Here is a 23,904-nt window from a genome sequence, read left to right as displayed (position 1 = left end):
ATACCGTGTTCGGGGGGAAGAGAAACGTGAAGCGCGGATTTACATGGCAGCCAGAGAAGTGAGCGATGAAGAGGCATCAGAATAAACTTATTCTTAGTGCTGTTCCCAATGTGCCGTAAGTATAAAGTTATGGCGCCTAAAGAACGACACCTATGTTGTTTCTAACGCTACAAGCAAATCAACGTGTGCACCATGGATACAACGGGGCGCTTCGAACACTGGCATGTATTTCCATTTACTTCCATTTACGAAAACTCCAAAATATATCTACTGGAATGATAGCGCTTGAGTGAGTGAGTGACGAAACTTTGTTGTGAATGCCTGCAGAACGGTTAGCCTTCCCCTGTTAAGGAGGCGTTACCGTGACGCGGCCATGACATCTTCGCGGCGTGTGGCGCCTCTACTTCGGCCGCGGCCGCACTATTCCCTTACAGAAAATTCTATGTCGATGTGACTAGTGGAGACGAGCCTGCTGGACGGACATTGTGGACGAAGAGGAAGTGTCGTACGAGCGGCAGCGTTCGATCTAGCTCTGCGCTTAGGAATTGCGTTCCTCGGTTCTGGCTTCTGCTTTGGGGGCTTAGGTCAAGTATCGGGTGGTATTTTCTTTGCTCAGCTTGTAAATTCACGTTACCCTTTTTTATGTGTTTTTGTGTTAGCCTTACTTGATGTCTGTAGCATCACCTGGCTACGGAGCTTCCCCGTGGTCAGCCTCGGTAGCTCCTCAGGAGCTGCCGCTTGAGTTTTTTTTTTTTTTTTCGCAGTGGAGCCGGCACTGTTCGTGTGGCCATGGTGCCGACCGACGGCGGTATGGGCAATATGGAAAACCCAAAAATGATACAGGGCGAATTGCAGAAGGCCTCACCTCATTTCCGACGGATCACAGAGGTTCATCAGTTCGGCAGAGGGGGTATACTATGCTGGTCGCCAGGCCAGACCTGTGTCGAAGAACTGCTGAATTGTTCCGCGTTCGCTTCCCATCCGGTGAGCTGTTTCGTACCGCCACATCTCGCATGCTCTAGAGGCATTGTACGAGGGGTGGACGTCACTTTAACCCGTGAAGAAATTTTAGAAATGTTCTCGGTGGCTGGAGTCATCTCCGTTCACCGGTGTAGTCGAGTGATTGACAATAAGAAGATACCAACAGAGTCAGTCATAGTTACACGTGCTGGAACGATGCGGCAAACGAAAATTAATGTCTGGCCCCTAATTTACAAGGTATAAGCTCTGGCTCGCATTCTACAATGTAACAAATGTTGGCGATTCGGTCACAGCGTTTGGGGCTGCAGATCTGCACCCCGCTGGCGTGCTTGTGGAGACAGCCAAAATTTTAGTGACTGTTCGTCCAAAGTAGAGAAATGTTGTCTCTGTGGTGGTGGTCATCCCGCCAACTACTCGAGTTGTCCTGCAAGATCACAGGAAATACAAATTATATATGTAATTGCAAAAATACGTTGCTCACGCCGTGATGGTGTTGCTGAGGTCCAGGGAAGGTATAAGGAATATGCAGGAGTGACATCCCGTCAGCAAATGGTTGCAGACTCAGCCCTTTCCGATTCTATTGCGACAGCGGTCGAAAAGGCGTTGTCAAAAGCTATGGAACGATTAGATTAACATCAAACCTGTCGGAGACTCTAGCTCAAGTGTTGACATCACAAATGATTCAGCTTTTTAGTCCTTTAGCGAGTTCTATTGCTAGCTCGCAGATTTTTACACAGACCCTAACATCGAATGTGGAACAGCTAATGGATCCTTTATCAGTTATTGTAAAAGACGCAGACAATGCGAGGCCATCAACTTCAACTCAGCAGACCTACAACGGATGCTTCTCTGGATCAGTGTCGGAAAACAACCAGGATGTAGAAATGGACCACCCGACGCTTAAACGCACAAGATCACGTAACGATAATTCACCGATCTCTGTCCCGCACTCAAAAACAAAAAAATTGCGAAAGTTAGTCTTTCGAAGCCAGATTCTAATCCTAACTCTTCCAGCTCTGACCCTCACTCAAAACCCACAAAGTACGGTAAAGACAGTCTTTCGAAGAAAGATTTTTTAAAAGACAGTATTTTAGAGCAAGCGGTTCCTAAAGTAGGCATTCATTCGTCATAGGTTATTTAAAGGTATTACAGTGGAACTGCCGTTCCCTTATTTCTGCAGCTATTGATCTAATATATTTTTGTTCATAACTTTCTGCCGACATTATTCATTTCCAGGAAACTTGGCTCTCCAATGGCCAAGATTTTCATATAAAAATTATCGTTTATTTTGATTGCACCATCCATCGAGAGGCGGAGGACTTGTTTTCTTGATAACAACTAAAATATGCCACAAAGTAAAATTTCCTACCAGTATATGTCTACGGAGTGTGAGACACTAATAATAGATGTAACTATTCCTGGTTCTTCCGCATTTTCCTTAGTCAATACATATTTTCCCACAGGCGTGCATGATATTCGTTTCCTTGATACCGTTGTCAAATCTTGTAGGAAAGAAATTGTGATAGCTAGAGACTTTAATTCGCATCATGTGTCTTGGGGTTTCAAAACGGACTCATGTGGAAAGCGTTTGTGGGACTGGGCAATTAATCAAAATTTTTGATGCTTAAACACGAAGTCAGCTACCTTTATTCAGGGTCTTACTAAATTGGCATTGGATCTAACATTTGCCAGTTCAGGAATTTCCGTAACTTTCTGGTCTTCTGTCGACTCAGCCTCAAATAATGACTATCTAACCATTATGTTTGATATTGTCTGCCCTGTTATTCCCCTGGAGTCTCCGACGCGTACTTCCGTCAATTACCGGAAATTTCAGAATGTTTTGAAAACGGTCCTCAACTCCCAGAAAACGGTACCCGATGACATCAGAGCCATGAGGCTTTGCGGTGTAGTAAAAAGTTCCTTTAAAAAGTCTCAATTTAATGTTAACATATGCAAAAGTACTACCTGTCCTTGAAATTCGGATTGCACGCGGGATTATAGCCGCGTGGAAGAAATTACTTTACAATCAGTGTCCGAGTAACTGGAGTGATTATAAATTCGCAGCTGGTGCGTTCAAGAGAACAGTATCGAATGCCAAATACGAGTATGACGAAAAACATGATGACTTCCTCTCTAAGCCCACCAACAAAAAAGCTCTGTTCAGATTCTTTCGATATAGAAAATTGATACCGACGCCAGCGAACACTGAATCGATAATTCTTTCACCACGCGAGTTATCTGCTTCTTTAGAATTCATAGGAAAGGGCTTAGCGCAACGCTTAACATCACGTTTAACGCTTAACATGAAGACAATATGGAAACCGAATGGGCCACTAAGGCCTCCCATCGCCGATGACATTGTGGAAGTCACAGTGTCAGAGCTCTCTAATGTCCTTAGATCACTGCCTGCCTCAGCTCCAGGTCCTGACGGCATTTCCAATTCCACGCTAAATATGTTGTTTGAAATGTCTTCTGATGACATTTTGAACACAGTGAATTATTCTCTAAAAAATGCTTGGATTCCACCATAATGGAGGACAGCCAAAATTATTCCGTTGCTTAAAAAAACAAGGAGCTGGCTACAACCTTGACAACATTAGGCCTATCTCTCTTACGTCAAATATGGTAAAACAAATTGAAAGAATTTTATTTGATCGTATGATGGGTAATATATCTGAAAATTCGTTGCTGAGCCACGTCGAATAGGTTTCCGGCCCGGTCTCTCCATTTGGTGTGCGCATGTCGATCTGGAAAGCCGCATCCAACTTGCTCAGCATAGAAAAGAAGTTACTGCTTTAGTGACTCTTGACATTGCAAAAGCTTATGACAGCATTGAGTACTTTCTGCTGCTGGACAGATTACAGTCTTACAATTTTCCGAGATATATAACGGCATGGATTTTTAAATTTCTAAGAAACAGAAGATTTTATTGTTTTCAAAACGGCTTTTCTTCAACAAAGTTCAATCAGACAAGAGGGGTGCCCCAGGGGTCTGTTCTGTCTCCTGTACTGTTTGACCTATTGATGAGTTCAGCACCACTGCACCAGGATGTGAATCTGTATGTCTATGCGGATGACATTGCATTTTTCGCGACAGCTAGAGACATTAATTCCCTTCACCTGTCTTTGCAAACGTACCTCTGTACTCTACAGACATGGCTTCACAATCTGCATCTGTCACTAAACGTAAACAAAAGTGCAGTCCTTATTTTTCCGCTTTCCGGGCCGTTACAGTTGTCATTAGTATATGAACAGAGAACCATTCCTCAGGTAGATTCGCTTAAATACATGGGTATTATATATGACGGAAAACTTCACTGGCGTTCTCACATAGAAAATATTGGAACGAAGGGGACACGAGCCGTAGGTTCGCTACATAGAATCAGTAACTGACGTTCTGGTAGGCGAAGTGACACACTAATTATAATTTATCGTATGTATGTACGACAGATTTTAGAATTTGGCTGCGTTTTGTTCTCCGGAAGTGCAAAATATAAATTAAGAACCCTTGTTTTATTAGAAAGAGAAGCTCTTTGACTATATTTAGGTCTTCCTGAATTCGTTGCTAATAATGTATTATACCAAGAAGCGCGCCTACCTGCTCTTCACACGCGATTCCGCATGCTTACGGTTCAAACCTACTTAAGAGCTTATGAATCTTCGCTACGACGTGGACAATATGCATTTACTAGTGAACGAAATTCATTTTTTTTAGAACACATGGTCACGGTTGCATACCCCACAAGTTGTATTTGTGCAAGCACAATTAGCACCTTTAAATGTTCACCTTAGAGAAATAATTCCGCGTCATAGGTCTCCGGGGTCGCTCAAGATTGAATTTGCAGACATTTTTCCCCACAATGCGAAATTTCTGTTCACAACGTATTTGAATGACCGTTTACAAGATTATTTGGCCCGTTTCAAAATAAATGTAATAGCGACTGATGCTTCTTCGTGTGATAAGAAGGCAGGCGTAGGTATCAATTCGCCATCCCTCGAGTGGTCTTTTTCACTTCGCCTACCAGATTACACATCAGTTTTTCATGCCGAACTTCTGGCAATAGTTCTTACCTTGCGGAAATTACCCCTTCATACTACAAGAGTTATTATCGTCACAGATTCTCTATCTGTATGCAGCGCACTTACTGCGTCTACAAAGTCGACGACATTGAACACGTTTTACTCATTAGCTCCGCCTCACTTAAGTTTAGTTCATATTGTAAGGGTCTCAGGCCACCGAGATACTGATATTAATGAAATAGCCGATTCCTTAGCACGAGCTTCTTTAACAGGTCCTGTGCTATCTGTGCTGCCGGCAACTGCGCACATCACTGCAGCCAGATATAGGCAATTTTCTTTGAGCGAAGACAAAAAAGCTCTGTCATTAGCAAAATCTACAGATTTTTTGCACCTAAACTATTATTGGAACCGGCAATGGTGTCCTGACCTGAAATTTGAAGTTTCTTTTACTAGGCTGCCGTTGCCGTGTTCCAACACTTAATTTTTACTTGCACAGATGTGGTCTGGCGGTATCCCCTCTATGCTACCTCTGCAATGAACTGGAATCTATAGATTATTTTTATTAGCATGTCGGCGGTTTTCTGCTCATCGAAAACTATGTCTAGAAATTCCACTTCAAAATTTAGGATTGCCTTTAAGCAGCATTGTTATATAGCCACAGGAATATTTGCATAGCCATTTACAATTTTCTATGTGGCACAAAAAGAATCCCTTGTTAATAGGCCTTAGCTTCCACAATTGATTTACTTCTACTTCAGTTTAGAAAATTCAAAAAGTAAAAGCACAAATTCCGTTTAAATCTTACTATTATTATTCAAAATTGAACTTACTCAAGTTTCAGTATATCCTTTCTTATTATTCTTTTATTAGTATTCCTATCAACGCAAGGCTTACTATAGTATTGATTACTACTTTATCTAATGTATTCGCAGTTTATTTTTCATCTTGGATTATATATTTATTTTCCTTTTTATGTTACTTATTTATTACCCAATTTCTTTTATTTATTCAATCATATTACCACCCGATTCGTGGCCTATCCCCCATAGTAGGTTTGTACCATTATTTGAGGCTTCATCATCATCGTCATCATCATCATCATCGTCACGCGCGTAAGGCGCGCGTTGCGGTTCGCAATTGTACGGGTCGGCAAACAAGCTCGGGCCAGCGAGGACCTGGTGGGACGTGTTCGAGTGGCGACCGAGACGGCTACCGGTTCGCCTTGGCGCCTGTTCCTGGAGCACAGCCGAGCCAGCCCACAAACGAGCGGCTAACGGCCCACTCGGGCAATCGTCCGAGGCTCATCGGGACTAGGGAACGATTCCGGCGGCTGACGGTTCGCCCTGGTGGCCGTGCCTGTGGTCCCGCCTGAGAGCCGCCGCCGAAGCGGAACAGCGCTGCAGTTCGCGTGTGCGCCAGCAGTGCTGCCGGCCCTGCTAGACTGGCAGGAGCCAGGAGAGCTCACCGCCAACGAGCCTGTCACGCTCCTCAAGCCCAGAGCGGTGAGCGTCTTATTCCTCCTCTCCCGGTGCCGAGGCACGGCAGCTCCACAAGACGCCACGGGCACCGTCATTCGGAGCACCGTGAGGACATCGCCGGGCTACTGCGCGTGGGTTAGTCGCCTGTCGGGTGAGAGCGGACACTTGCGAGACAGCGAACTTTACCCCGTAGACGCGCACGACTAAAACAGAGTTGCAAAGCCTGCTCTAGACTAGTTTAAGTGCAGTATGTATTCTTGTATTTTGTGTGTATGTAAATGCTATACGCGCCCTGACATACGAGGGACAAAGACAATGTCAATTCTTCATATCTTTCTCACTGTGTGCAGAGTCCATGGGCCCACAATCATCACAATAGGCGAGCCTGCCAGGACTGGCTTGTAACATCCACAGGCAATGCTCACACACATCAGTGAAGCATGGAAACAGACAAGCTTGGCAGATAACTTGGTTTCAAAGATGCAGAGCAAAGGCAATGGGTAGAGGAGGAACGTACAATAACGCAATATGTCCAATGGCAGGAGCGCGCAGCTGTGCGAGAGAAGGCAGAGCAGCAGCTGAGACTGATGGTGCTAGAACAAAAGGTCCTTGAGTTGAAGCTTAGGTTGCAAGAGATGAGCAGTAGTTCACACGCCGCCGCTTATACTGCTAGCACGGTGGTGGCGGGCGATTTGAGATCACCGATACCACCGTGCTAGCTGTAGCTAAGTGGCGGCGGTGATCTCAAATCCATGTAGTCCGGCCACGAAACAAGGAGCAGTACATGCTAAGGATCACGAACGCCCGGTTCAAATTGTTTGATACGCACGGGAACTTGCGCAAAGCCGTGAGTTCTGCCTTAAGCTGACATGCGGAAAAACTGCAGAATGCAATGACAGTCAAGGAACACGTGTCTGTGTAGGCGTCAGGATGGTCCTGTTGACCTAAATGAATGTTTCAAACGGTATGTGTATATGGAGCCTCGGTGCCTGAAAGTGTCTCGGATGTGTACATTGAAGCTGCCACAGTAAACACCAGTGTTCATAGTAAGGAGGCGTTACCGGAAGCTACGGTCTTCCATTATAGCAAGCCAGTACAAGATATGCAAGGAAATGGCGAGACATGCGTCTCGTACTCAAATAATATGTGGCAACTACGAAGCTTAAACATAGCAGCGGTGCAACGAAGTGAAAAAAAGGCCACATAAGCAATGGTGCCATGATAAGGGCACGAGCACTGCAAAGAGTAGCTTCGACATTGAGGCGTGGCCAATGGGGAAGACTGTGTCTTTCAAAGATAAATGTGTTTCAATAGGCTGTAGAGATTGGATACTTTATGTGCAATAAGATGGTCATGCGCTCAAAGAAATTTTTAACATGTAGGTGTTGTCTTTATTGTAAGCGGCAAAAAATCACCACAGCACACAGAAGCTGTTAGGAAAGAGGAGCGGTGGTTTTACGCGAGCTTGTGGAAGAAGCGAAAGAAAGAAAGAAAGAAAGAAAGAAAGAAAGAAAGAAAGAAAGAAAGAAAGAAAGAAAGAAAGAAAGAAAGAAAGAAAGGCTTGTTGAGATCACTGCTCAGTCGATGCGATACAGTTCGTAAACAGTGATAACTGTGGTAGTTGCTTCCTGATGATAGCTTGTACAGCGTTGGAATGCTGATAGCAAGGCAATCCACGTGTGTGTTGGTGTGTTGGGTAGAGCCCTTAATTCCTTTATGCTTACTGCAACCGCTGTTTGAAAGAAAACGGGGAAATGTTTATCGACTGAATGTTCGATGACCGTCGTGGGCTTTCTGAATAAGGACAGTACCTTGTCTTGCCAACATAAATTTCAGCGTACAGCCTACCGATTTTTTAACACTGCCGCGCGAGTGTCGACTGGCCAACGGGGCAGCGCCTTCCAACGACACCAAGTGACGAGATCAGCAAGAGTAGCGCATGCGCACCAAGTTCAATCGAAGCGCAACTTTCGTCTGCTAGGCTCTTCCTACCAGCATGGAGAAAGAAGTTCAACAAGAGGGTACACTCGGCGAGAACTGGCAACAGGAAATACGCCACGCTAATATTAACGCCATCCGTTAGCTCCGGCGAGCATCGGAAAATAAGAATGTGAAATGAAGTTAACAGACCGTGTTTTATCTTTTTATTCTTTCCCGCTAAAAGTGAAAAAAAAGTTTTGGATACAAATTACCTTATCTTTTGCGACTTACTTTTCTTGCGTCACCTAGCAACAAGCTCACGGCACTCCAAACGAGCCAGATACATTCGTCATGCGCCAGACACGCCGCTGAAGCGAGCGAGGCCGACTGTGCTTGTGAAGTTCGCCAGTTCGGCGACCCGTCTCTCTCTCTCTTTCTTCTTTTTGGAAGTAGCCTGGTTGGTTGGGCTCCCGGCGTATTCTTGCGTTCCTTCTGCACTTCACGGCACCACTGCACTATTGGACTACGGCAAGGTGAGAAATTTTGTTTCAGTCTGCGCTGCATTTCAGGGAATTCAGGCTTACGGCACGGTAGCGAGCCTTGTGACACAGTTAGCGAAAAGCAGCTCGGCCGATCTGGCGCAGCTAATTTGAGTATATGACTCGCACTGGGAGATGCTTGCGACGATTTCTATGGATCGCACATTAGTGTAACAATTTTCGGTAGTTTTGGGGCGCGCTCGGCCGTATGATGCGGCCCCTTTTCGTGCCTACAGAATGTTACTGCATGGGGCAAGTTCGTCACGTTTTGTCTGACCGCGACCATTATTGTATTTAATTTTGTTACTGTTTGTGATACTTTTCAGGCACGCTTGCCGCGCCTGGCGCTGTGACGAAGTGAGCGGAAAGCAGCTCGGTCGTTTTTGAGAAGGTAAGTTTGGCGTGTACTGAACCTCAGTGAATCAAGTCTGTGACACTCTTTGTGGCCCCGCAACAGCACATACCCTCTTTAGGTACTCACGCTTGCGAAAATGCCACGAGCGATTCCCGGAAGTGATAACACTGGAGTGTGCTGCTTGCGCCGGCAGAACGCGCAAATAACGCCGAGGAGCTCAAATACCAAGAACTTGAACATTCTGCCTTCTGAACGACTGAAAACAGGCTTTGCAACCACGAATCTGTCTTGAGTGCGAGTATAGAAGGAATTCTGTGACGCTGGCGTAGTCGGTCTGAGAGGCCGTGTTGTAGCCACTTTTGTGTATGTAGCGCACCATCGCGTCGGCTGAGGCCAAGTTCTGCAAACGCGCGGTCGCCCGTCTATTTGTGCTCTTCAAGTGCAGAAAATAAGGCCCGGGAATAGGGGAATGCTTGCAAATCGAATGTTTTCGTCGTGTTTTATGTGCGGTATTGTTCGGGACGAGTGGGGTATTTTCTACGCCATGCATGTAAAAGCGAATTGCTTTTCTTTGTAATGCCGCCCATTCATCAATTTCGCACGTTTTGCCTGTATATATACACGCGCAGTATTCCTATAAGGTGTTAATGCCAAAATGACACATCGTTGTAATTAACTTTATTTTTCAGCTGACGCCGTCCGGTGGAGCTATGTACGGGATCTGCTGCTGCTTACCTGGTGCCACAACGTTGGATGAATGCCCCAAAAGCCCGAAAAGAGCAGTCATATAAGCTTTCGACCCGTTGCCAATGGACATATTGGCAATACGCTAAATATGATACCGCCCGAACTGTTATTAGCCCCGAGAACGAACGCGAGCGGCGCTGCGAGCGCCGCTCGCGTGACGTCAGGGCACGGACTCGTGCCTGTCGTCTGCTACAGTTCGGGTGTTGTCCGGGCGCATTCTGCGGTGTTTTCGTTTGTTCGCCCTCGTTCTCTCTGCTTGTATACTCATGGTGGTCGTCTCAAATATATTTTTACGTCTTCCTTTGCGAACATTTGTTCTAAGAGCTAATTTCTTAGACAACAATGCAGCTCTCGAAGGCAACGCTACAGTGCCAGCCGAAGCGACGCAGACCAGCCCATTGCGGGTTTTTCATACGCGGATAGACAATCGCAAAGGCATAGCCTATAGGAATCCAGTTATGATACCATACCTGCCGCGGTGCAACAAGTATGTCACAAAGCTGGCTATATATGACTTCTGCAGCAGTTACATTGATTTTATTCCGCTAAAACAGGTTAGCTCACGACGAGTAGTTCATGGTATAATATCGAATTTTTGCATTTCCTCACAGAAACGCTCGGCAGTAGCACGGGGACTTAACTAATACTGGAGCTTATATTCTACACGCCTCACTTGCTTCTTTAACTGCTTGTAAACATTAGGTGGTTCTTCACGTGTTCATTTTTTTTAAGCGGCGGAAATTTGAAGTAATGTTAATGAAGGCTTACAGCTACTTGCAGAGTACAAATAGGAATGTACCAATATATATTCCCTTTTCCGTGCTACACGTTCAACTCACCTCTTTAGAGCGCGCTTGTTAATGATTAATAATGTATGTTACGTTCCTCTTTTTTTGTCTATGTTACCAAGTGTATATCATTTATTTATTTCAATGCCGCAGTGTGTTTTGCATTGTTATTGTGGAAATATTTCACTGTCCTTTCATATATTGTATAACTGCAATGTTTTATGGCCACTATATAAATGTAATTTATATGGCGCTTGATGTGTTACTTCATGCAGCCATATTGTACGTAAGGTGGTGAGGTTACCTCAAGCCGCGTCTGTGCGGCTTTTTTCCCTCATCCACCTCCATTTACCACTCCTCTGTACATGTGTGTGTGTAAATGGAAATTAATAAATCAAATCAAATCAAACTCACTTGAGAAATTTACTGGTGCTTGTTGCTTGAGGAATATACATGACGAATCTGTTTGGCGAACTGACACAGGCTGTTCGGCCCAATTTTTTTAGTGAAGTATGCCTGCTGGACCGCATAGCTGCAGCCAGAAAGAAGTCGAAGCGTCAATGACTATAGTCGGATACAACTTTAGAAAAAAGGGGGCGTTTACTCTTCCGAGGCGGGTGCACCAATGGGCGCGCATTCTGGACCGACGTCATGCGCCGGACGGCCGGTGACTTCGCCGCTTCGGTCATCTGGGCGGGGCCTCCCCTTTTTTCTAAAGTTGTATCCGACTATAGTAGTATGGGACATATTGAAGATATCGAAATTCCCCCGATGGAGGGTCAGAAATCAAGTGAAAGTATATGCAAGGCTTGTGGTGCTTTCTTTATGAATGTTTGCCATTGGATTGGAGCAAACTTAATTTAGCCTGCAAGGTTCTCTTTTATGTACCGACGAAGCGAATAGTTATACGTTTGTATAATTAAATAACGCTGGATCGAGACATGGTGAGACAGAAGGTGCTTGAATTTTCCTTTTGTAGGCAATCTAAGCTGCGGTGTAGTACCTCGAGAATACTTTAGCCATTCCAGTTGGGGCTGTAAAAAAAAAATGTTTTATGGTTTTAATTCGAAGTTGTAGTGAACTGATGGGTTTCGCGAACATAGCGTGCCTCGCCATACGCACAGTCGATTGCTACCGTTACGTGATCAGGGGTGTGCCATATTGCCGATAAAGGCTACTGAGGGCCACTATGAAACATTTCATCACTTTCAATTGAGCGGCTCTCGATCTTAACAACGAAACTTTTCTCTCAGGTGATTGCTACTATGGTGTTTGTGAATTAACTATGTAAATACTCTACATGACGCGCCGTCTTGTTAGCAGCCATGAGCAATTCGTTTTTTGGAGGCCTGTTTCAGAGGGGGATGAAAGTAGCAGCAAACTTTTTCATAAGAAATGCGCGCCTAACTATTTTTTTACGCATTATTGAATGGCCATATTTGAATAGAACAACACACCAGAGTAATATGAATCATGATGACAGCTTCGCTGGGCAGTGTCTTTCTAACATCGGATAACATGTTGACGGCAATTACCAAATTTTTCTTCCACGTAAAATGCAATGCCTCTCATAGCTAAATACGAAAGGAATGTTAAGTGTTTAGCGAAGCATCATACACAACTTCGCGCGTTGAATTTGCAGATATTCTTTTTTTAGTCAAAATTTACCGATAGACACGGCGCATATATGCATTGCAAAACCTAGTAGACCCCTTTAACGCTACTTAGCTTGCGATATCCAAGCCGCAAAGTTTCTCGACTCACACGCTTTTGAAGAAGAAACTGTGGTTAAGGTATGGCAGCTGAAAGAAGCCGACGTATTCTTCAATACGTACGGCTCGAGCCACCCATACCCCAAGCATACACGAAGGGAACGAGCGCGCGGGGCAGCCGAGCGAGCCGGAGCGAGCGGCGTCCTGGCCGTGACGTCACTCGCGAGAGGGCGCCACTCCTAATTCTCGCCGCTAATACACCAGACAGCTCGGAATTTGTTATAAAAATCACCGCCCAAGCACTCCGTACAGAGGGTTAACCAGCAAAGCTGAAATGTGTGGCCCCGGTTTATCACTGGATTAATCCCGACGACTCATTAAACGACTGCTTGGTATAGCTGCCGGTTCTTCGGCACGCAGTTGCTGCTTGCGCTCGGCTGCACGAGCCTGTTCTTGTGCCCGGGCTGTAGCATCGGTGCGGCGTAGACGACCTCGTTCACAGTTCTACTCGCAGCGTTACTGATCGAAAGCTGCCTACTCATCAGGAGTACGTATGACGCGTGCCCTACCCACTTCGGAGCCTGAGAGAAACTGCTGTGCGCGCGCTTGACTCCGACGTAGAGCAACGACGTCACTACTGGCGCAGCCAGTTGCGCGCGTCCCTTTCGGAACACTTGCTGTGTGAGTGCCCGACTTTCTCGAACGCGCGCGCGGCCCTCGCAAAAGTCTACCGTACACACAACCTTCCCTGTGCAACGGTGGACAATCTACGGCACCCCTCGGGCTGCATCTCGAGCCAGAAGCGCCTCTTCCGAGCGATTCCGGTGTTCGCCGAGGACATCGCCCTAGCTGATCGCCTCTGAGCCCCCTCCCCACGCTGCTGCTCCTTCCCTCTTTAACCGCGTCCTCATCTGAGAGACAGTTACTGTGCTGCACTTCACCCCATGTTTTTCCTTCCCAAACCAAGAATCTCTCTCCTTCCCTCTTTCTTCCACCACTCTTTTCTATCCCTTCCCCCTTGTGCAGCGCGGTTGAGGTGTCCTCATCTGAGAGACAGTTACTACGCTGCACTTTAACCCAATTTTTTCTTCCACAAATAAGAATCTCTATCTCTCTTTTCTTTTTCGCGCTGCGCATAGGATTGCGCCGGTGGAGTACTCGGCGTACACGCGACAGACGACCGGACGAATCGGCTAGCCATATACAGCTTCGCTGTAAAAACGCGCGTTCACGTGCACTTGCTGTCTCCGATAAGCAGGGAAACTTCCACTGAGTAAATCGCGACAGGCGCGGTGTCATGCCTGTGTGAAGAGCCCACTAGATGAAACTTGCGCTTCGAGTGAACTTTGCGCCCAAGCGCTACGCTTGCTGATCTCGTCGTTTCGTGCTGTTTGAAGGCGCTGACCGGACGGCCAGTCGACGCTCGCGCTGTACTGTTAAATAACCGGTCTACTGCACTTAGAAACCATTGTTAGCGTTTGGGTGCAAAATGAGATTAATAGCTGAAGAAAACTGTTCAAAAACATGAAAACTTTTTATGGTTGTTGTAGGTTCTTGTTGCGTTGTGGGCTACACTTCGGGCCATTGTGCCATGTGCAAGAACAAGCTTTACGGCACAACGTACTTTAGTAGTGTGATGACTGGAGACGAGTCTATTGGAGGGACATAGTGGACGAAGTGTGCTTGACGGCATCCGCCGGCATGGCAGGCGCGGAGAGCGCGCGGCGAGAACCCGGTGGGACGTGTTCCAATGGCGCCTAATAGGTGCCTCTTCGTGGAGCACAGCCGGACCAGCCCACAAACGAGCGGCTAACGGCCCACTCGGGCAATCGTCCGAGGCTCATCGGGACTAGGGAACGACTCCGGCGGCTGACGGTTCGCCCTGGTGGCCGTGCATCTGGCCCCGCCTGAGAGCCGCTGCTGAAGCGGAACAGCGCTGCAGTTAGCGTGGACGCCAGAAGTGATGCCAGGCCTGCTACGCTGGCAGGAGCCAGGGGAGCTGACCGCCAACGGACCTGTCACGCTCCTCGAGCCCAGAGCTGTGAGCGACCTCTTCCCTCCTCCCCGGGTGCCAGGGCGCGGCAGCTCCGCCAGACGCCACAGCCGCGGTCAATCGGAATACCGTGAGGACATCGCCAGGGTACTGCGCGTGGGTTAGTCGCCTGTCAGGTGAGAGCGGACACTTGGAAGACAGCGAACTTTACCGCGTAGCTTCTCACAAGTATACAATAGTACCGCGAAGCCTGCTGTAGACTTGTTTAAACGTTGTATGTATTCCTTTGTTTTTTGTGCAAGTAAATACCATAGCCGCCCTGACATACAAGGGATAAAGACAATGTCAGTTCTCAATGTCTTTCTCACTGTGTACTGAGCCCTTGGGCCCACAAGCATCATCACAGTTGACTAAAAAACTTCGTTTTCACTTCTGTATGGTAAGTTGTCCGGGTCGCCGTGTTTCCTTAAATTGAGTCAGTATATGTCACCCCGTCCAACGGTTTTATTACTGACGGCTGCGAGCGAGTCGTCCGACTTTTTGGCGCATGGCAGCCGTTTCTCCAACGCCGGCGTATCCAAAGAGCGTACACTCTAATATTTATCGTGCGTGCTCCAAATATTGTTTCTAATTTATCGGATACTTTCAACGCTTTAAGGTATCAGCATTTAGATGGTCTCGCCTATACTTGTGAATGTTCCAGCCCAATATCTCCATTATCGTGCTTAAAGCGAGCCTCCGAATTTAATTTGAGAACCAAGAAGGCATTCTTGCGACTACTGGAAATAATTCTTAATTTCTTGGACTTATCTCGTTACCTTGTTCTATAATTATTAGTTATACAGGGTGTCCCAGATAATTTTAGCCACAGTTTCAATATGTGCCGACGCACTCTAAGATGGCGTGCCCAAATGCATGCTGCTGACTATTGTGTGTAGTTAAATAAGGGAAAATGAGACATCCACCCAATCGCAGCAATTGCTACACATGAAACCAATACGGGTTCCTCGAAAGTAAAGCCTTGTAGTTAAGAGGAACCTTTAGCTCGGGTGCTCCTATCTAAATACACGGAGAAAAGGAGAATTCGTTTTTCTCAGAAACCACTGCACCAAATTTGACAAGGTTTTTTGTAATAAAAAAAAAAACTTAAAATCCAGTGACTGTTGGTTTCGAATTTTCGATTTCGATCGTCAAGCTTTTACAAAATATCGGCAAAAATCGAACATTTTCAGAAAACGAAACTATGAAGTTTACAACTCTCCAACTCGGAAAGCAAAAATGGTATCACAATTCTGTGAATTGCATCTCATAGTACATCTAAAGCGGACAAAATTGATTTTTTATATGTGAATCTAAAGAAGTGGAGTAATATGGAAATACAGCTTTTGCAGAAACCTTGTACACAACGCAACAAATTCACCCAAGATAGAAATTGAGGAGTTGAATTTGTCCGCTTTGAATGATCGAATGGATGCCTTTTACAGTACCCCGATATCTGTTTTTGATGCAGAGCTATTATAAACTTCCTGCGTCTATCTTGTTCGAACTTGCGCATTTTTGAAAATCCTTTTCATAAAATTCATGCCCTAAATCCAAATTCCGCTTTCAACAGTCACTAGAATTTAACTTTCTCTCTCAAGTACAACAAATTTCATAAAAATCGGTCCAGGGGTTATCTCAGAAAAAGCTTTTGCGTTTTGCATGTATTTGAATAGGCCGCGTCGGAGATGGGCCCGTGCTAAAGCTTCCTCTTAAAGAAAAACTACTTAAAAGGCGACAGGGCAACCGTTATCGCAGCGCAAGCGATAACGGTTGATGGCGTAAATAACACAGCCAGCGTCTGTGTCGCTGCCCTGTGGCCATTTAAGTGGAAACACATCCTGCTGAATACTATATGTTCGTTTGCACGCGGAACTTTTGGCAGCATTGGAATCACGGTGCCCAAGGGGGCATGTCACGTTTTTTTTGTTTTTTTCTTCGGGCATTTGCAGTAAGTGGAAAACGACTAATACTTGACAGAGAGAGAGAGAAGAAACTTTATTAATGAATGGCCGGCAATTTCGTTGTGGTGGCCTCAGGTGGCGGCTCCAAGTCCTTGGACTCGGGCGGCATACTTGACAGAAAAACTGTTTATTTAGGCAGTTTGCAAACCGCTCTATAACTTTCTAATAGAAATTTTCTACATAACTTCGTTGCTTCAGAAGTTAGTGAATTATTTACTAATTATGCAATCAAGCAGAATACAAAGATAAGTGTCACTTACTACATACAACAGTCAGCAACGTGCATTTTGGTCGGGTCGCCTTAGAGTGCATCGACATATTTTTAAAATTTGGCTAAGCTCAGCTGGGACACGCTGTATACGGAGTCTATTAGCTATATTGGACTATGTATGTGCGCACACTTTTTCTTGTGCAGGAAGGAATCTCGCAGGCTGAAAGCAAATAACTTTAGGGTGCTCTGCATACCTTAGCATATGCCTGATACGATGGTTCTCCAAAGCTTTGTGGCTTCACGAAGCAGTCCAACGTCACCTATACAGTGTGTAAAAAAAGGGACGCGAATATGAGTAAATAATGCTCCTATGAAAAAAAAATCCAGTTGGGTTTAGTCAACTGACACATCACATCATTTTATTTCTCCTGTCTTACCGCCATATTTCGTAAAGTAAGACCGCGACTGATCCTCCGACAACCACGAATGACAGAAAACACAGGGGAGAAGTCGTCGAACTGTTGCTGGGTGGCTCTTTGCGTGGCCCCTAAGTCGCTTGCACATTACACTAAGGCGCATAGAGGCGATGGCCTCAGCTGCGTCATTACGAAATGTCGAGCAGAAACACAGGCCTGCCTCTTTCTGCAAAGGACACCTATGCGGTATACAGGGTGTCTGACGTAGTAGTTCTGCGGAAACCCGCAAGGTGGAGAGAAGTAATTAATAAAGAGAAAATCAGACATCCACCCGTTCGTAGCAATAGCTACAAAGGAAACCGATACGGGTTCCTCGAAAGGAAGCCTCAGAGTTGAAGAGAAATTCATCCTGGTCCGGGTTTCGAACCCAGGACCACCGCCTTTCCGAGCAGCCGCTCTACTATCCGAGCTAGCTGAGCTAACCAGGCGGCTAGCAGATGGCAGGGGGAAGTGGAACTTGTCCACAACACTTGCCTTTGCTTCGTGTTGTCGACAAGTTCGACTTCGCCCTGCCCTCTGCTAGCCGCCTGGTTAGCTCAGATGGTACACACTAAGAAAAAAAGGAGTATCTTACTTTTTTCGGAGAGTCTGGACTCGCCACGTACACGACACACTTTGTGGGAGACACCCGAACTCTCTTTCGGAAGAGAGTCCCGAGACTATCTGTGCTCGATACAAGGTGGTTACGTGACTCGACACACAATAGTCATGCACACTCTCTTGTAGTAGTCTCCTAACCCTCTCAAAAGGGTTACACGACCAATGCTGAGGGAGTCCGTTAACTATTCAGCATGAGTCAGACGACTCAAGATAAAGGGTCACATGACCACTGCTGAAGGATTCGGGTAACTAATCTTGATGAGTCTGATGACTCCAGCAGTGTGTGTCAAGTTACCCTTAGTGTGTGGTGCAGGACTCTTGCAAATAGAGTAAAATAACTAATCCATGTAAGTCATTTGACTCTCAGATGGCAGTGTCAAGCTGCTTTTCAAAATGTGTCACCAACTTTTGCTTTAAGTACACACGACTACGGCTAGTTCTCAAGATGACTACTGTAAAAAGACAACATATAAGAAAACCCATAGCAAACTTGCCAAAAAGGATATGGCAGGTTAGCAACAAAAAGTTAACATTTCATCACCCTTTGTCGTCTTCTGGAAAATTCAAATGTATTAGTCAGCACAGAATCACCATGAAAGCAAGACAGTTCTCATTACTATTAAACTGGAATCAATAGCCAACCAAGCAAAACAGTCTTAAATAAACATCCAATATGTAGCCTGCACGTGCATATGCATGACACTGCAATGCAACTCAGAACCATAACGAGACCCCAAAATATTATGTAACTCATGTAACAGTTCAATTCAGCACTGCACAAGTCTCTAATGTCAAAACATATATAAGTTAAACCTATTTCACTGTTCTTCGAGACGTGTTTTTACTTAGAACTTACGATTTAACATTTTAAGCAAGTAAGCTACACATAACAAATAAAGGCTGCACTTATGTACAAAGGAGACCCAGATAATCAAGTGCAATAAAAACAATATTCCAACTTAGATTACATAAGCTGTGCGTTATACTATGCTTGATGAAATCAACTGGTTGGCAATTGATAATCCAATCTAACAGTAAAAACAGCTGTCTTACCTTATGGTACTCTTGTTCGCACTTTTCCCCCACAACTTGTGCGTGTTAGCGTCAGTTGAAAATTGATCTGAAAAATACCACATTAGAAAGTTGTGCATCAATTTTATTCTGTCATACAACATGCAACAGTGTATGAAAGCTTCACAACAGATATTACAAAAATAAATACAGCAACATTTATACTAATTGTTTATTTATGTTGACAAACACACTTTTCCAAGACGAAGTATAATAGCTGACCCAGACAATTTCACAGATTGAGACAATTTCACACATTGCAATAACCACTAATACAAAACTTGCCATAATGCAAACACGCTGACAAAATATGTAGCACAGGTAGCTGTACTTTGTTACGGCAAAGATAGCACATGAATAATGAGGACAAGGGAGGAAGCAGAACACATAAACAAACTATATACCCAGCTGCATCATGCAGCTGTAACAATACACATGGTGCACCAAGATCTTAAGGAAACAAAGAGGAAGATGTGAGGAAGGCTTCTTTTACTCATCACAAGTTATCCTGTAAGAGCAGATTATGCACTGGCTGTAATATACCCTCAGCACATACATAAATAAGTTACATTAGGTACCACATTTACAAATCACTCGTACGATGTTCTTGCCATTGTCCTTATTCCGATTTTTAACTTGGAAAGCATGACTGAGTTACGTAAAGCCTCCCTACATCTTGGCACATATACAGAAAGAAGTGTTTCTACAAGCACTGGAGGTCATGGAAGGATGACTGACACATACCTCTTAATTCTTTTGTCTTTATGATTATCTACCACAGTAGTCTTTCGTAGAGTGAAACACACCCAGATAATACACTGTGGGCAACAAAGTGTGAATACCTGTTCTTGATTTCTACCTTTCTCTGGTGTCCTGCTAAGGTAAGATTGGTGCGAAAAATTGTCTTCCCAATGTATGCGTTCCCACAAAAGAAAACAGAAGCAGATGATAAGCCACATTAATGGTGCGTGAAATAAAACATCTTTTCTTAACTTACCACTGCCATTCCAATCTGGTGCGATTTTCTGCTTTGTTGTGTACTCTAGCACAGGTGCTACGCAGTTCACTTGGTGCCCAAAGCAACTCTCACACCATACCAGGATGTCAATATAGTTTTTCAAATTCTAAGCGAAACTCTGGTTATGGGGGACAATTGCAAACTTATAGTTTTGCTTTGTATCTTCATTATGTTGTAGAACAGGGTAGAAAGCAAGAACAGATATTTATAATTTGGGTTCCCACTGTGCATTGCATGGATATGTTTCAATGAATGATAAAACTATTTGGTAGATAAACATTTGAAAGATAAGAGAATTAAGCTCGAAGTCTACCATATCAGTAACTGGGAATATTATGTGTAATTGAAATTTTGCGATTGCCAGTGATGAAGAAACCGTTTTGACAATATGTGCCAAGACAACTACTGTAAAAACCCGCGTATAATACGAACCCGAATATAATACGAGGTGAAATTTATGGGACGAGAAATGGAAAAAAAAAGTTTTACCGCGTCTAATACGAGTGAGAGAAACTCGGGGAAAACATTTATTTAAATCGGACTCAGCACTTCATTCACTGTCGTCCTCCGCTGCACTTTCATCGGACAATTCCTTGTCTGACATATCCTCCCAGAGGTACTCGTCCTCGGTGCCATCGAGCGCGTTCGAGATCCCGCACTTCTTGAAAGCGCGACGCACTAGGTCTTCTGGGATGCTCGCCCATGCGTCCACGATCCACTTGCACAGCGTGGCTGGCGATGCCTGCTTCAGCCGCCCAGTCGGCGTCACTGCAGGTTCACCTGACCGCATCCACTCTGCGTAGCACCGCTTCACCGCGTCCTTGAAAGGCTTGTTGACGCAAACATCTAGAGGCTGCAGCTGAGACGTCATCCCACCCGGGAGTTCAGTATTACAATCACGCAACAGCTTCTTCACCGAGTCGGCCAAATGGCCACGAAACGCGTCCGGCACGAGGATGGATGGGAACGATAACAGTGCACCGGGCCACCTACACCAAACGGACTTTATCCAGTCGAGCACAAGGCTCTCATTCATCCACCCTTTCTCATGGCATTTAACGATGACATTTTTCGGCAGCTCACCTTTCGGCATTGTCTTGCGCTTGAAGACGACATAGGGCGGGAGCTTGCGGCCATCTGCCGTGCATGACCACATGACGGTAACACGCGTCTTCTCGTTCCCAGTGGACCGGTCACAAACTTGTTTCGAGCCCTTTTCGTGCAAGGTGAGGGGCGATGGCATGTCCAGATAAACTGGTGTTTGGTCAGCATTGCCGATTTGCCCTAGCTGAAAGTTCTTGAACTTGCGCAATGAAATAACGTGGCGCTGGAAAGCCACCAGTAACTCTTCAAACGATTCCGGCAGCTTTTGCGAAATTGAAGTTCTCCGGCGCAATGAAAATCCTGCACGGCACATATACCGATAAATCCAATGCTTGCTTGCTTTGAAGGTGGAGCTCGTTAGGCCTTTTTCTATCGCAAGCTCCCTAGCTTTTGCCTGCATGAGCTCCACGCTCACTGCAAGATGCGCGGCTCGCTGTTCTCGGACGAATTCCGTCAGTTTGAGTTCAATTTCCGGTAATGTCCGATTCTTCGAGCCGCGAAAGCTTCTTCGCGTTCCGCTGCACTCGAAAAGTGCTTCTTTTTGCCATCGCCATCTGCGGATGCTTCCCTCGGTGATGCCAAACTGCCTCCCGGCCGCACTGTTGCCGATTTCCTCTGCCGCTAAAATCACATTTCGCTTGAAAGCTGCCGAGTACTGCTTCCGTGCCCCCGACATCGTGCTCCTTCACTAAGAACGATGCACTTCGCGAAGCATGGTTAACACAAACTGCCAAGGTCCGCACTCAACAAAGAAACGATGCCGTAGCCACGCTGCAATAGCGAAGGCAAGCCGTAGCCAGGCAGCAATAACAAAGCCAAGTTGTAGCCATGCAGATATCACGAAGCCAAGCCGTAGCCACAGAGCTATAACGAAACCAAAACTTCTAGTCGAACTTTGAAATTTCTGTCCGGATCCGCATATAGTACGAGGCAGAAATTCGGGACGCTAAAAACAGGAAAAAAACCTCGTACTATATGCGGGTTTTTACAGTGTCATTTATGCTCACAAAGGAAACTAAATAAAAACAAGCAAGAGTACAAGAAGTTCGAACCTGCAACCTGAAGTGAGACACCTCACATGACTCACTTATGTATTTACTGAGCATAAATTACATCTGGCGCATGATCTGCTTGTACAAGATGACAAAGAGTAAGTTACTCTTGCTTTCTCTCTGGGGCATTTGGCTCTTCTGAACACATGCACATTGTGTGGCACAGCTGTGTGGATGTAGCTGGGCACAGCTGTTATTCAGCATCAATCTGTTTTTATGGTCCTGTACTATTATTGTTGCAACTTATAATTAGCAAATAGCCTAACTATTGGGTTGATCAGCTCCATTTTAAGCAAAACTACTGACAGATTTCCCTGTTTATCGCTAACAAAGAGATGGGTACATCATTTCAGATTTCAAGAAACAGCTGTGGAACAGAACAAATGCTGAAGACAGAAAATCTACAATGACCAGTACCTCCTTTATTAAATGCCAAGTACTAGCTCTTTCTGCAATGAATACCATTATTACTAAAAATTGTAGCCTGAAAAAATAATTGGGAAATATTTACAATAGTGACAGAGATTAGAACTGCATGTTAATTTCAAATGTCTTCTTAAACAAGATCACAATAATTGAAGTTTCATTAATTTCAGCAAAATGCTGACACCCCATTATTGAAGCTAGTCAGTGCTGAAGGTGTTGTCAGTTTGTAGGAGTCCTCAGACTGGCAGCTCTGAAATATTTGTCACCATCTTTGGTGGAACATGCTTTGCTCTTTCAGATATTACTTTGCCAAAAAGCCTTCTGTAAGCCTTGTGGGACAATTTTGTGTGGAAGAGAAATCTATTTGATCATTACTTTTTGGGTATGTGTATCTCAGAACTGGTGCTAGTCTAAGTTCTTACAAAGTAGACGTTATCAAGTACTGTATTTCTAATGCCTGCCACTGCTATAATTTTCTGTTAGTGAAAATTGTCGCACTGTCATGAAGCAGTTATGTTCAATGTTTAGCGGCAGTCACCGGTGAAACACTCATTACAAAACACAAAACAAAGATATGGAGTCAAAATGTAAATGTCGAACAAAGTTATAGTCAATCCTGCATTTCACAGAACTGTTCTCTTTTTCTGTTGGTGTGCCAATACCAATTGCACATTCACAAAGATTTTAGTATGGCATTTTAGTATTGTAGTATTTTTTTAGTATTTTAGTAGTTTAGGCAAATGCAGGAAAAATCCCCGTCTTTAACAGAAGCCCTTGGGAAGACAGCCCAGATTCGCTTCAAGAGGACTTGCCTTAAACTTTGCGTCGCTATGTTGTAGGTCACTGGAGCAAGGGGAACGTTTTGATTGAATAATACTCGAAATATTTTTATTATTTGTACTAGAGGTTTAAAAAGAGAGCCAATTGTAGAGTTCTTCATGCAGATCTCATATATTCCATTAGTTTTTGTTTAGCTACTTCTTGAGTTATGTCCTATACAACGGCAAATACATAGTGATATTTGCGGGCACTTGTGTATTACATTTTCACAAAAAGCAGTGTGCTGCAGCTAACTCAGCTCCCTGTAGACTGCAAGGTGCCGATATCTATTCAAACAGCATGTAAAGTTACTAGAAGTATGCAAGATTTAAACATTGGCTTCCAGGTCTGGGTTAGTCTCCTACACTGAGTATTCTAGGTCAGAGCCCATTTACTAGAGGAAAAGGAATTAAACTAGGAATTGTAAACACCAAAAGATCTTGTTCGGGACACTAATGTGATAATCAGCAAGGTTCCTTGTGCATTTATTTCCAAATTTGTGAGATTATATTTTGACTGGTTTCACTAATGTGTGAACAAATATTGTTTGTTCTCACACTAGAGTTGGCAGCCCCATTGGCACACAGCCCCT

General features: G+C 44.9%; 1 protein-coding gene and 1 long non-coding RNA gene across 2 annotated transcripts in view; both read left to right on the top strand.

Moving 5' to 3' along the window:
• Positions 1 to 526: 526 nt before the first annotated feature.
• Positions 527 to 23,904, top strand: part of LOC135906084 (sulfotransferase 1B1-like) — a 456,107-nt gene continuing 432,729 nt past the window's right edge. Inside the window, exons 1-4 of the mRNA XM_070532861.1 lie at positions 527 to 584; positions 765 to 984; positions 6,159 to 6,725; positions 14,090 to 14,708. The gene's annotated coding sequence lies outside the window, so the exon portion shown is untranslated. The remainder of the gene's footprint in view (positions 585 to 764; positions 985 to 6,158; positions 6,726 to 14,089; positions 14,709 to 23,904) is intronic.
• LOC135905330 (uncharacterized) lies at positions 7,743 to 10,348 on the top strand. The gene is made up of 3 exons (XR_010565385.1): positions 7,743 to 8,931; positions 9,264 to 9,328; positions 9,982 to 10,348. It is a non-coding gene; the product is annotated as an uncharacterized lncRNA (long non-coding RNA).

Source organism: Dermacentor albipictus, chromosome 1 (assembly GCF_038994185.2).
Source record: "Dermacentor albipictus isolate Rhodes 1998 colony chromosome 1, USDA_Dalb.pri_finalv2, whole genome shotgun sequence".
In the NCBI taxonomy this organism is placed as follows: domain Eukaryota; kingdom Metazoa; phylum Arthropoda; class Arachnida; order Ixodida; family Ixodidae; genus Dermacentor; species Dermacentor albipictus.
The sequence above is the reverse complement of the archived record's forward strand: the minus strand, read 5'-3'. Positions and strand labels throughout refer to the sequence as shown.